Source organism: Pleurodeles waltl, chromosome 8 (assembly GCF_031143425.1).
Source record: "Pleurodeles waltl isolate 20211129_DDA chromosome 8, aPleWal1.hap1.20221129, whole genome shotgun sequence".
NCBI classification, from domain to species: Eukaryota; Metazoa; Chordata; class Amphibia; order Caudata; family Salamandridae; genus Pleurodeles; species Pleurodeles waltl.
Window position 1 is genome coordinate 253,010,319 of NC_090447.1, and position 14,550 is coordinate 253,024,868.

At 42.3% G+C, this 14,550-nt stretch overlaps 1 long non-coding RNA gene across 2 annotated transcripts in view; it reads right to left on the reverse strand.

The window, feature by feature from the left end:
- Positions 1–14,550, reverse strand: part of LOC138249898 (uncharacterized) — a 587,389-nt gene that overhangs the window by 384,092 nt on the left and 188,747 nt on the right. For both annotated transcript variants that reach the window (XR_011194855.1, XR_011194856.1), the window contains one exon: positions 8,121–8,209. This is a non-coding gene — a long non-coding RNA (uncharacterized lncRNA). The remainder of the gene's footprint in view (positions 1–8,120; positions 8,210–14,550) is intronic.

Genomic DNA, 14,550 nt, shown 5'->3' on the forward strand with positions numbered 1-14,550 from the left:
GGGTGGAAGAGGGAAGAAAGGGGGTATGCAAAGTCTGAGCACTCGGCATTGAGTCGCGACTTGTGGTAATCCAGAGACAATGCAAGCAACAGCGAAGACAGAATGGCAGACTGATGCCACATGCAGGAAATAAGATGCACCACAGACTACCACTAATGCACTTTTGTTTGCGCCACTATCAGCAACCTTGTCTGCCTTACTTTCAATAGGGGATGGCGCGTTGTATTAGTTTTGGTATGTCTCTGTGTGGTGCAGTGTGGTACTGAGTTACACCTACACAAGGAAGTGGAGTTAATGGCTTTCCCTGATCTTAGCTTTGTAAAATTTCCATGTTGCCACACTTTAGTGTATTTATCAGCATAAACTCTGACTGGTGACTGTTTTCCATGTTGGTGTATTAATACATAGAGTACTGCTCGAGAATATGAAATGCTACACACATATTTAATTTCCTTGAAAGAAGTGTGAAATCTCAACTTAGCCTTCTACTTACGCGACTAACCACTCCAATCTTCCTAGGTGGAAAATTTCAGTACAATATACTGAAAACATCTCTAACAACCCTGACCTTTTTACAAATCGCCTTGATTTACAAATATTAAACATAACACATATGTTTACTCCTGCTACTTTGCATCTCAGTCATTGTTATATTTTGCCAACTAAATCTCACCCTTTCAGAACTGGTGTCTACGTTTTCCATAGAATGTGGAGAATAAAAAAGAACTGTACAGATCCATACTTCTTTCTACATATCTGGAGAAATGGCTGAGAGGTAATTTGTGTTTGTCTAGAGACTCTAGACTTAGGTGAACAATCATCATTCATATGATTAACCTTCAGCAAACAAAAGGAAGACGCATTAACTGTGCCAGGACTGTTCTGTAATTGTCTTGTAGCATGAAACACGTCTTAGAGTAAGTGTGGTTATTAAAGTGTGGTTATTAAAACATATGTAAGAGAGACATCTCCATATGTCAGATTGCAGCGTTTAGTGTGTCAACGAAATCTACAAAATGCAAGGAGTACAAGTACATTTAATTCAAGTATTGGTGGCAAATATTGTTTTAGAAAAACAATAATTATTTGTAACACAAAATCTTCACCTGTTTCTTCTGCAACAAAAATATTCAATATATTTAAATACTCCTGAACATGGAAATGAGTAAAACCCATGACAGACACTGATCAAAATATTTTAAAGTGTTTTCAAAAAGGCTGCACCTAATGATTGTAACAAGCAAGTGAATGCTGTCTGAAATTAATTTCTTCAGCCTCCGTGTATGCATTTGGATGGAACCTAATAATGCAGTAGAGTGACAATTCTTTAAAACTGTGAAAGAAAAGAAATACTAAAAATCTATCTAAAGACAGTAATGTGGGAATATTAAACTATAATTAGAGCGATTTAGCGTTCAAACATAAAAGGATTCAATCAGTTCCCCACCCCAAAGGTGCACCAGAAATGATATGCTGATAAAACATAAGTGGATTGCATTTAAAGTACTATACAAATGTATATTACGGCAAACGATTTTCAAAAATCAGGTGAGGGATCTTTACTATATATGTTGTTATACTTCTTAAGGGGTAATTGGAATTAGATAGATGCAATCAACTCGAGCAGATTGTTAACTCTGAGCACAGTGAAAGCTATGCAGAAAAAATGCATAAACTGTCATTTAACAAAAACTACAAAATCAATTACTTTAGGCAAGGGCAGGCACGCCGAGCTTCTAGCTATAAAGGTGTCATTTAATTTGTATTCACCTGCTTATACATATACAGTGTGTGTGGGTGTGGGTGTGGGTGTGGGTATAACATGCCTTCCGATGCACATTAAAACAGCTCCTAAAACAAGTGTCTGCATCAGTTTAATTCCATAATTTAAATTAAAATATGGAATATTTTTTTCAATTGGCCGTTGCAGTGATATCTCCAGAGACGGAACACTCTGTAGACGGAAGGCTTTTGATAAGAGTTTGGCTAAATGTCAGACGTTATCACTTGAAATGCGAGAAGAGCAACATCATGTGATGTTTTAAGATGTCTGATACCATTATCTGTGGATATGAAAGAAACCGAATAAATGTTTTTAGAAAAGAAGTTGATGAAATGGAAGCTTGGCCGAAAACAAATGCGAATGGCCGAAAATATTCTTAAAGTATACCCCATCTCGTCTTTTCCTTCTCCTCTGACAAGTATTTTGTTAGCTTCGTTTCCTCTACCATTTTGATTGTTTTGGAGCAGAACGGACTTTTGTTTCATAGGATGTGAACATTTTCCTTCCCCTGGTCTAACACTGAGAGATGAGTGCCTTTGTGGGGCTCATAAATCAGACTGGAATACGTGCTGACGCGCAGCTTCAGACTATGACGGCCCTTCACAGTCCGGAGTCAGTACCCACCAAAATGTGCCTACAGTCGTCGTAATATACTAATTTATATAGAGGGCAAACCTTTGTTATAAGTATGGAATTAATACAGCATACACCATAAAAATAAGAAATACACACCAAGACAAAACCCGGCGGTCACCTTACTATGCGTGTACTACTTGGCAGTGTGATGTGTGTTCATGGTCACTGTGCAGTGTTCACTGGAGACAGGTACCACATACGGGGAGGGGGTTCTACTAAGATCCATTCCATTCATTGAACAGACTCAATGGTTAGCAAAGGGTGCACCACCTGGTAATCGCAGTCAATGCTATGCTCCCCCCTCCCCCCCCCACACCTTAGTATGGCAGAGACAGGTATCGGGCTACGTCTCGGCACAGCACCACCTGTTGCTCGTTCTCCAAAATCTTATTTACAGGAGACACAACAACCACCGAAGAGGGTTAAGCATCCTTCTTTCCAAATGCAGGAGTGTTCTGAAATGTAGGACACAAATGCTTATCCCTTCACCAATACGCAATAACATCACAACGTACATACCTGCTCTATTTTGTTACGGTTCGATTCGTTTTTTAGATCATTTAGTGAGTCATTTGTTACAAAAAAGCCACTTGACTGGCACATTAAATGCACACAACCAAAGCGCTAGCTATAGGAGTGCGATGTTAATTCAAAATGAAATAATTTAGTTCAAATAAAACATTTAAATTCTTTAATTTGCTAGAATTTATTGAGGAAATAATAAAATAACTTCTATCGGTTTATTAAAAGAGAAATATAACCAATTTAAAAAGATTTCCTCTTATGTCTACTGGTCTACTCACTCTTTAAAAAAATAAAAAGCAAAACCTCTGATGAATAATCTTACTTTTAGGGCTATGCGACGCTAGCATTACAAATTCAACGAAAATATGTTGGTGCAAATAAAATGGTAATATTGGCTCCTTTCTTTAGTTTCCAGCAAATCTTCAGATTTTTTTTATACAAAACGCTCCTGTCACAACCACGTGAAAATGACAAACTCACAGAACCGCTCCCATGGACCAGCAGTTTGAAAGCGTTCTGCTCCATTCATGCACAAAAAGACTGCCGACCACAGAATCCCCTTCTGCACAAACATTTTCATAAGTTACAGACGAGAAAGAAACAGAGGAAACGGAAGAATTGTAGCACAAAGTTATGCTCTCTCTCTCTCTCTATCTCTCTCTCGGAGGAATTGATTCCACCAGTGCTCCCCCACCTCCTTCCATACCCCCCCCCAAGTCACTTCTACCCCCATCCAATTTAATGAGTAGAGCAGGGCTAAAGTCTAGCTCTGTAAACTCTTCAAGGGTCAGTCCGGGCAGTTTCACATATTTTAAAGGGTTCGGAATGTAAAACGTCGAATCATTTGTTTCTGAAACTGAGGAATTTCTAACGCATTTTTAATTCTTTTCATTTTGTTTTTTTACTATGCTCGATGGCTGACGGAGTCATGTACATCAATTAAACCATACGAAACGATAATAACAAAACGAGAGACCCTAAATTACAATATAAACTGGAAAACGCAGATAATCCAATATACTAATTTCAGTCGCTGACTAGCTGTGCCGTGCAATAAACATGCGAGCTTGCACTCCGTCTGAGCAGTGTACCTCCAATATTACACCATCTGACAAACACCGTCTGTGCGTACTGGCCACCTGTTGGTTACGGAGATCAGGCTTAATGGTGTATTTTACCTTAAACGAAAGAACGTTTCTAATAAGCCATAAACATGAAAAACGCTAAACAGCATCTTTACAAGAAGCAGCGAACCCACCCCGGTCTCCCAATGTGCGTCAGTGAAATTGAATGATTGCCTTTCGGTGTATATATAAATGTCCCTTTGGAAGAAAGTCTTACCACGGAGCAACAATTTATTGTGGGTGGTAAAATTCTGTAATACATCGTCAATCTATTATACAGCGGCACACGTCATCCGCGTGATACGTGAGGCTGCATATTTTATGTTTATTTTGAACCCAAAAAAACTTCACAGAATTGAAGCAACTGATTCAGAATAAATCTTCATTTAAATTTAACAAGAGTGATTTTTCAGCGCGAGGACAACTGATACACCACAGCGGCTGTGGTAATACAAAGGTAGACTTTAGTGATGTTATTACACTTAAACACACGTAGCACCTTTTTCCCCCTATATTTGAAATTCACATTCCGGTATTTCATCACGGAATAAATAAATGACCGTCTGCTTCGGTTTAAAAAATGAAGTCGGCAGGCTCTGGGCAAATGTTTCATTGACACGTGTTTCACTGAGCTGCACATACCATTCGCGGTAAATAATATGTTGGCCCGCATGCTCGGCTCACTGCCAGACTGCTGAATCAGGTGTTGCAGGGTGCTGGTTTGCTAAAATGAGAAACCAACTTGAAATTTAGCAAAGGCTCCGCCCCCCAGACGAGAACGCCCCGCAGTTGTGCACCTCCGTGTCAGCTGTTGAAAGTGCGGCCCCCTCTTTGTCACCGGAACAAATAAGCGACTATTGGTTACACGCACTCTCAGCAGGAGAATGGCTTGGAAGGGGAGCTTTAAGGGGTCTGTAATGCCATTAAAAGGCACTCATCAAGGACAAACATACTTCTGAGACCCTCTTGGAAATCTTTTGTTCTTCTGTAAATATGTGTCTTCCTCCTTTGTCGTGGGGTGTGCTGCCGGCAGCCACAAAGGAGGCCGGCGGCCTCGGCACAGAAAACGTTTAATTAAGACTATTTCCGAATTAGAATGCACCCCAGTGGTCCCGACAAAAAGACACCCACTGGCTATATACAGGGTAAAACAAACGCACAATCCCTCCCCAGCACATGGGAACAAGGGCCCCGTGCCGCTCGGTAATTGGGAGGAAGTCACCTCCCACAGACTGGAAAGGGTTACGTGCATTCACTAAGCAGCAGACACAGTGCGGCCGAAAAAACATAAGAAACCACAGGGGAGGGCTGAACTTGCGGTCAGTGTGCAAGCATAGGACCGCAGGCGCGTATAGCGCGTGGAGGCAGATTAATCTATGCTGTGTGCATGTGTTCAGCTTTGCAGTGCGGAAAACAGCGAAGGTGTGTGCGCCACACAAGAGAAGCGGAGAATAAGATGCTGCGTGCGTGTGGTCCAGGACTGCACCATCACGGAGAAGCATGTACCGCACAAAAGGCAAATGATACCTTCCTGTGCGCATGTATCGAGCTATTCAGTGCCTAAAACGGCGAAGGGGTGTGCGCCACACAAGAGAAGCAGAGAATAAGATGCTGCGTGCTTGTGGGCCAGGACTGCACCATGACGGAGAAGCATGTCCCGCACATAACGCAAATGATACCATCCTGTGCGCATGTATCCAGCTATTCAGTATCTACAACGGCATCAACAACTAAAGGGACATGTACAACACAAGAGGCAGATAAGAAGATGCTGTGTGCGTGTGGTCCAGGACTGCACCATCACGGAGAAGCATGTACCCCACAAAAGACAAATTATACCTTCCTGTGCGCATGTATCGAGCTATTTAGTGCCTAAAACAGAGAAAGGGATGAGCGCCACACAAGAGCAGCGGAGAATAGGATGCGGTGTGCGTGTGGGCCAGGACTGCACCACCATGGAGAGGCATGTACCGCACAAAACGCAAATGATACCATCCTGTGCGCATGTATCCAGCTATTCAGTATCTACAACGGCATCAACAACTAAAGGGATATGTACAACACAAGAGGCAGATAAGAAGATGCTGTGTGCGTGTGGTCCAGGACTGCACCATCGGAAATGGAGGGGAGGTGCACACCAGAGGAGCTGCAGGTATAAGAATATACTGCTGGGGATATTGTTCATAAATGCAGCATTACAAATGGAAAATCACCAAGTTAGAGGCAGACGATAGTGTCCATGTGGTACAGGACTACACACTTGGGAATTGAGGAGACGTCTCATTAGAGAATGCTGACAAAGATAACACTGTACCCCACAGACGAGGCATTTTGTAATGTATGACTGCAGCTCCGGAACGGAGGAGACGTACACACCACGGATGAGACAACTGATAATGTATGCATATGGTCCATGACTGTAGCATCAGTGAGATGGAAAGGGTGGGCGCATTCTCCTCACCGCAAGATGGCCCACAAGAAGAGAGACGAGCCCTACTGCCGAGGATGGATTCGACATACAACACACTGGAGAGGGAGAAGATGCTCTCGACACACGGCCCCGTAAGGACAGCATCAGTATGCTGGATAGGGTTGAGTGCATTCACTAAGAATCAAAGACAACACCCAGAAAAGAGTAGAGTTACAAAGGGAAGGTGTTCTGTCTACACACAGCGCATCGATGCAGCATCAGACATAGAAGAGAGGCAAGTCAGACCACGTGCACACGGTACATGAGTAAGGTGGAAGGACCTGCACATGCGTTAAGCTGCAGAGACGGTACAGCAACTAAAAGCGGCACCTTAATAGGACACATTTTTACTGGGAGCAAACTCTCCTTAATATGAAAGCAATGAATGTATGATTGAACAGCAAAGGAAAAACAAGGGAAATACTTTTTTTTTTTCAAACTCATGACCTACACTGAATGTTAAAAAATGTTACAAATAATTATATTGGAAATAACTGAATGGCACGCAAAAAATCTAAATATTTCACTTCAAACACCAGGGTCTTTTTTTGCCATAAAGTGTTTTTTGCTGCAATGGCCATGGAAACACGAGAATGGGGAGCTTCCAAGCCCCCTTGCTATCTGCCTCAACCCAAAGGCAATATCTCCCTCCACACGCAGCTTATTAACCCCAGGGCCACAACGTCTAGACTGTCCTCTCTGGTCTCATCAGATGCTCCCCAGGGAGACCTCTCCAGCTACAGGCGCACTGATTGTCAATGGCACCGACACTGAGAGATTCATAACTCAACGGAGTCCCCGGAGATGAACGACGCCGACAGCAAGGACATCACTGGCCTGCGTGGAAGGAGAAGCAGGTGCAGGAAACAGCGGTACCCCACGAACCACCCTCACCAAGGAGAAATGGAACATTAGACACATCTCAATATTTAACCGTTCAGGAACAGGCAATACTGGGTAATGAGCACAGATCAGATATCGACTCCGAGACTGAAGGCGGATCCACAGAGAGTGGTGTTTTGTAAATTGAGGGGACAATGTTAATACAAAACAGGATTGGTGGACTCGCCTGCTGGAGATGTTCTGCTGTTGTATGGACATATATTTCAGCTTCACACTCACTTAAAAACCCTGTCTACCGCCTGTGCAGTCAGTGACAGTCAAAACACCTTCTAGCATCAAATCTACCCAAATTCACACAACATCATCGGGTTCAATACACATAGCGAACACAATATACCAACATCTTATTATGAATTCACCACAACAACCACACATCCACTAGGCCATGAATGCGTTGTATGACCAATGATTTGACAGGTCAGCTGACAGCCGGCTAGCATACAAATATGTTTAATATTATCACATATAAGGCTGAAAGCCAAGCATCGGACATGCTAGCTCGTCCTCATGTACAAGCAGCGTCTACAGAGATTTGCAACTGAAGTCACTAAATGACATTTTTTATTTTTCATTTGTCTTCCTTTGCAAAGAACAGTGTGTACATTTTTTTCTCTTTTATGTAGTATAAAACATTGCTCCTTTTTTAAATTAAAAATGGCGGAAAGGTGTAGGCACTTACCGTGGGCCTGGGCGGTTCACTTTCGTTTGACCGTAGTGGGTCGTGGGTGCAGCAATCACAGCTGACACAGCCTTGCGTGCAATGTTGTACTGTAGAAACAACAAGAAATAAACAGATAAACAAACTGTTGTAGTATTCCTCTACTACAAACAATGCATATGAAATATGCCAGATTTTACTTCCAACTAGCCCTTAAAAATGTGCTATTTTCTGTCATAGTTTTGCTAACACTGAATTCAAGACATCGGTTATTAGGAACATATGTTGTTGTACGAACATTTATTTTATGTATTGTACGTAACTTGGTGTAGTGAAACCTCAGATACAGAGCAAAGGGAAATTAATATATTGCAGACACCTACATTAACAAAAATACATCGGAGGACTGCAAATTATGGTTTTATACTGTTAAAAACTACTGCTTTGATGGTTGTCATTCTAAAAGCAGAAAACATTCCAAAATAAATATGAGGTTAAAAAATCAGAACCCTAGGAGGCCCTGGTGTGTTGATTTCTCACCATATTGAAAAGTTTACAAAATGTCGACCTAAAGATTTTCAGAAAAGAAAATTGTGCGGCCAGTGATTAGCTGGTTGTGCACCCACGGTGAAAATTCAGAAGTAAAAGGGGCTTCCCGCGCTCTCCGAAGCAAAGTTCGTTTTGCTTTTTACTGACATGCGATTTGTCAAATGTTCAAACAAGCACTGGCTGAGGCAGCAAGTATGATGTTGGCTGCCAGCCTTTTGGATTTGCCAGTACCTGATTGTTTCAAAATTGGTTTTGTAGAACCTTATTTAAGGGGAGGTGCTCTCACCAATAGATAAAACAAGCATTTGCAATGCAATGGGTCTCGCATCTGCTCGAGCTAGAGCTATTAGCGTTATAAACTCCTAACCCGACTTTTCTTGTCACATAAATTGAAAATTGAAAGTTAGGGAGCCGATTCACAGCGCCACGGCCGCCATGAGCATCAGGTGAAGAGATACACAAAAGGAAAAGAAGTTCGCTCGCAGTTAAACTTAACAGCAAAAGTGCAATTAGCCATGTAACAGGGGCGATGACCAAGGCAGTAACAAAACCTCCCCAAGGAGGGACAAAGGTAAACCATTTACCAATGTAATCAAAGGATTTTTGAAGGGCAAGCCCAGTAACGAGTGGTAGTGATGGGCGTGAGGTGGGCGTTGTTAAAAACCCAGATACCCACCAACACGCCGGAAAAGCAGCGCATGCAATGCTCGACCTAAAAATTGTCTATATGCAGAAATATTTTGGGTCTCAAGCAGCACAGACTTCCAGTGAAGTCTCTAGCATAAAAGGAACTACTCTGTGTTATGAGCACCTTATAAAAGAACAGAATGATATCACCCACAGTGAAGTTAGCCAGTGGCTGAAGTGGGCTGACCAGCTGAGCTGCCCTAAGCTGAAAGCTGTAGTGGGTAGAATAAAAGTGTGAATGCCACAACAATAGACCAAAGGATTGAGAGGGGTGGCTGAAAGCCCAATAAATAGGTATATTATACATAGATAACATTTTTAAAATCAAAAGGTCTTAGCTAATGTCAAACCAAAATACAACATTGTTATGATAGCCCTGACTTGATGTAAACGAACACCGTATGACCATACCTCCTGGAAGAAGATGTATTTCTATGCTTCCCATGGAAATAGGAGTAGAGACTTGGAAAGGAGTCCAAGTATTTGAGGAATAGTTATTAAGTTACTATTATAACTTAAGTTCTCGAATATTTGTGAAAATATTATTTTCGGGAGTCGAGACAATCTGGTCAAAGATATATCGCTGTGCAAGCTTGAAATGCCTTGGCATGCTCGGTAGAGGTGGCAGAGCATGGAACTATGAGTACATTCAACAAATGGAAACCAGCAGAAGAATGAAGAAATTATTTCCCACCATTTATTCAATTTTCTTGTCAAAATAAACCATCAGCAATATCTTGACAAATGCCTCATACGGGCAGGAGGAGGAATGGTGCTACTGCAATATTTGAAAGAATATATACCATGGACACTCCTGACATCCCAGCTGAGAGTGGAATTCAGGGCTGCAGTACGAGGGAGCTCTGCCCTCTCTGACTGAGCTTTGTAAGATTTCTTGACCAATAAAGGTCCTCTTCAAACTGGCACATCTCAGTGTATGGGGTGTTCCTTGGGTACTGTCATCTATCCTCACTATTCTGAAGCACTGGTCTGTCATATCTCATTAAAAATGGGTACAGCAACAAAGAATGTCTATGCAAGCAGCGCTCTCACAGGAGATCTTTTCGATACTGCAGCATAAACTACACAAACAACGGGCATCTAGTTCTCCACAAAGGCTTATACTTTTTTTTGGAAATAGACCAAGAGCTCACACTTAATCACAATCAACAGAAACAACGAACCTGGGCATTTGTGTAAAATAATTTAGCAACAGTGCTGTTTGAGGCAGTCAATGGCAGAGTACAAAATGTCCATTTACATGTTTTAGTGCAGTGGTTCCCAACCTGTGGTCCGTGGACACCTGGGGGTCCACAAAGCCTTCTTAGGGGGTCCGCAACTGCTTTGAAAATTAAACAATTTTAACATATTTGATCCCCCGCTTATAGTAATGACTCAGTGGGGGTCCCGTCCGCCATTTTACAAGTTCCTCAGGATATAATGGAACTTGTAGTAAGGTGGGCGGAATATCCGTCATGTTTGGGACGGAGTAATCCCTTCCGCCAAGGTCTTAATGAGGCCCTTTGTCTCTGATCACATACTTTATGTGTTACTTCTGCATAGCACTCCAGCAGCCACAATTATAAAGCTCATGTACCATGTCACGTTTATATAAGGTACATATCCTAGACAGTTGTAACCTCTGCCATCTCCCTCTGATCTGGAAGAGGCAACTAGCTGTGGTCTGAGTGCAGACATTGCTATGTGGGGAGGAAATGCCAGTCTCCCACTCCCCTGAAATGCTCCCGTGCGTCACATCTCTATAACAAACTACTTTTTTAAATCTCGACTTGCACAGTTTCCATGATCAGACCGACAGGTTGAAAGACAAACAAACAGAGACCAACAGACTCAAACACACCCAACCATTGTTTTATCTCTCCCACCATAGTATGCTACTGATATCACTGAAGATCAAACACAGACCAGTCAACTACCCCATTGGTATACTGTGCCATCTTCTGCTAGCATAAAACCCTCAACATTACCTTCGACACAACACTCGCTAATCACAACATGTTTCCATGTGCATGTATAATTGGCTGCTCTCAAGCAGAACACATTGGGCCTGGAGTTCTTAACCTGTGGTCTGGGAACCCCTGGCGATACATACTCAGAGCGTCAGCTTAGAAAATTAAATAATAAGAAATTAGTAAAATGTATATAAATAAAGAAGCATAATATACATTTGAACGTTTTAAACATTTCTGTAAATGTGAAGGAATTTGAAATTGGAGACTAAAAATTAAGTTGGTATCCTCAGACTGATTTGTGGAGCACTGCTAGTGCATCAAAGAGAATGTAGTATGGAAGATAGTGTCTACAACCGAGTTTAGAAAAGCTCTAACCTTCCATTCAAATTACAACTTTGATTTTGTTTTATATTTGTTTGTGAATTAAATAAAATATTTCAGCACTTGTATATTTGTTTGATAAATGCTTGCTTCTGTATTTTTGTGTTTTGTTTGCAGTTCATATTATCAACATTGCTTAGGCCGGGGTCCCCCAACTACAATAATGATTCACTGGGGGTTTCCGGACTCCAATAATGATTCAGTGGGGGTCCCTGGATTCCAGTAGTGATTAAGTGGCGTTCACACAAGTCACAAGGTTAAAAACCACTGCACTAGACAGATCCTCTAGCACTTTAATGTGCACAAAAATAACATCAAAACATTATAGCTGCCAACACAATACTTCCCTACACCATCATACAGTTTAAAGTAATTCAGATTAAGTTACTTAGGTGTATCACACTCTTATGTGAGCATCTCATCATAGCTATTTGCCTTGCAGTGATGCTGCCTAGAAAACAATCTGGGTAGGATGGGCCATGGAAAATCGGCTCTTTGAAAAACAACAAAGTTCTTCAGCACAACCATTCGGAGACATACCACACTGCAAAGATCATTAGCAGGATCAAACTATTTTATTTTCAAAAGTACCTAGCACAAAGCCTTACGAGGCGTTTAACAAATCTCTATCAACCATACACAACCAAATACCACACATAACCAATCAATGGGAATTAATTCCATTACCATACCAAAATGGTGAGTAGATTCAGAAGCACTTTGATGTCATACTAAGTGTTGAAGGCGATATACACTTGCCGATAATATAACAGTTTTTAAATACACTTTTCACACTACTGAATACTTTAACAGAAATAATGTGGCTTTGTCCCTCATTGTCACAGAGAGCTCTATGTGCACCAGATGGCAACTATTTTATATACATTTTATTACATTTGGGAAAGGTATGAGGGGGCTTTGATTAGAACACGAGTCTCCTTATTTCAGTGCTTTGCCAACAAACCACATTTTTCAACAGGAGTAGCAAAAACTAAGGAGAATGTCATGTGACTGAACACTTGGCTCCTGTGAACCTGCTATTGATACTACAATGCAATGTCCCATTTGATGTTGGCTATGTGCTGTGACCTTCGTGCTGTATGTGCTGCATGGCTGGTTGACGTTGAAAATGAATGGAAAAAAGTTTTTTAAAACAGGATAATGCCATGCGATAACTAGGCAAAGAACAACCCAAATGAAGAGAGACAAAGAGGATGCTGCCAAGAGCAATGATGTGCAGCTGTAAGTCAGACATGCAACGGAGACATTGGCTAGACACAGAACCACAAACATGCCTTTCGGTGAGACAAAGTCTGATTGCAGTAAACTAAGAGTGCCCGAAGGTGTCCCATGGGAGGCCATCATTATGAGTATATGGGACAGAGCAAAGAAGCAGGGCACAGCACAAGCAAGAAGGATGCATGTGCAGTGACAGAAACCCAAGGCCCAGGGGACAGCGCTGCACATTATAACCCAAGCAGAGAAATATAATCCATAGCCTGTCAACGGCAGCAGGGCCGAGTCAAGAGATGAGGAGGAGACAAATACTAATAGAAATGAATGGCCTATGAAAAGCATGGGAAAGTGGTGACCCGGAGCAGGCGCGAGGAAAAAGTGACCCAAGGTCAGTCCGGGCAAACAATGACTTGCAGCAAGGCCGAGTGGACAATGGCCCAGTCTGCCAGCCAGAGGGCCCTGCACATGGTCATCCAGGGGAAAGATGACCCCGGGTCAGAAATATTACAATAATGACAGGAATACTCGCCCCACACCGCATTACTGTTCAGTTAAGTATCCAGTCACTGACAATAGCCTCTTCATGGCTCAAGGCAGTGCAGGGGAGCATGCGCGTGGCAAGTGTCCATCTGTGTGCTTCCAATGTGACAAAAATTATGCTGCAGGAAAATTATGAATGGATGACACTCTGAGAGGGGAAAAGGAATTATCAATTTTGCTCGGTCTGTGGAATAAGCTAGGAAGAATGTTGACCTATGGAATAGTTTCAGAAATTATCTCGCAAGGAAGAAAGTCGACAACTGCGTGCCTGTCACTCACACTGCTTCATCCACCACACTGCTAAGCGCTGCGTCTCACACTGCTAGGAGCTGTGCCCCACACTGCTAAGCGCTGTGTCACATAACAAGATAACCGCGCTGGGGCGCGGGGGGAGTGTTGGTTACCACTGCACAACATAGAAACACTTCCCACATAGGATCAAATCAAAGACAACATCCTACTCACTGCACATCATACACGGGGAGGTATGCTACCCATGTAGGCAAATGCTTCAGCGTCCCACAAAGACGTAAGCAAGTATATTGAAGGTTGCTGCAATTGCTGATTTGAGTGTTCTTTTATGTAAATGTACGTGCATATTCCTACTGTCACAGCCCATACGTAGTGGCAGAGCTGGAAGAGACAAGCTGGCACTGACTTAGTCTCACTGTCAATTCCAAAAGCAGGGTCCACGAGGGGGGATTAGGATGTTGGTCTCATGGTGGCACAGTTTACAACTATCCAAAAGTTTACATCCTCCTAGCAATGCCTTATTTTTGGGGTCAAGCCTGCGACAGCATGCACAAGCACGAGCATATTGCTTGTGAGACAGTTTTTTAGTGTTTAGCAGTACTACCGTAGTACTCCAGTAGTACTATTCCTGTACTACTAATGTTATTCACAAACCTTCAGGTGGAGATGTCTGCCTCCACCTCTCCTGTCTTTTCTCTAAGGAGTTCTCTGCTCTGATTACATAGATCTCTGCACACATATGGTTACATTTTTGTTGTAAATATGAGCGGGACAGGGGAGAGGCTGGAAATGTGCTATATTTTCTATAAAATGGGAGGGGCATAGTGAGGCTT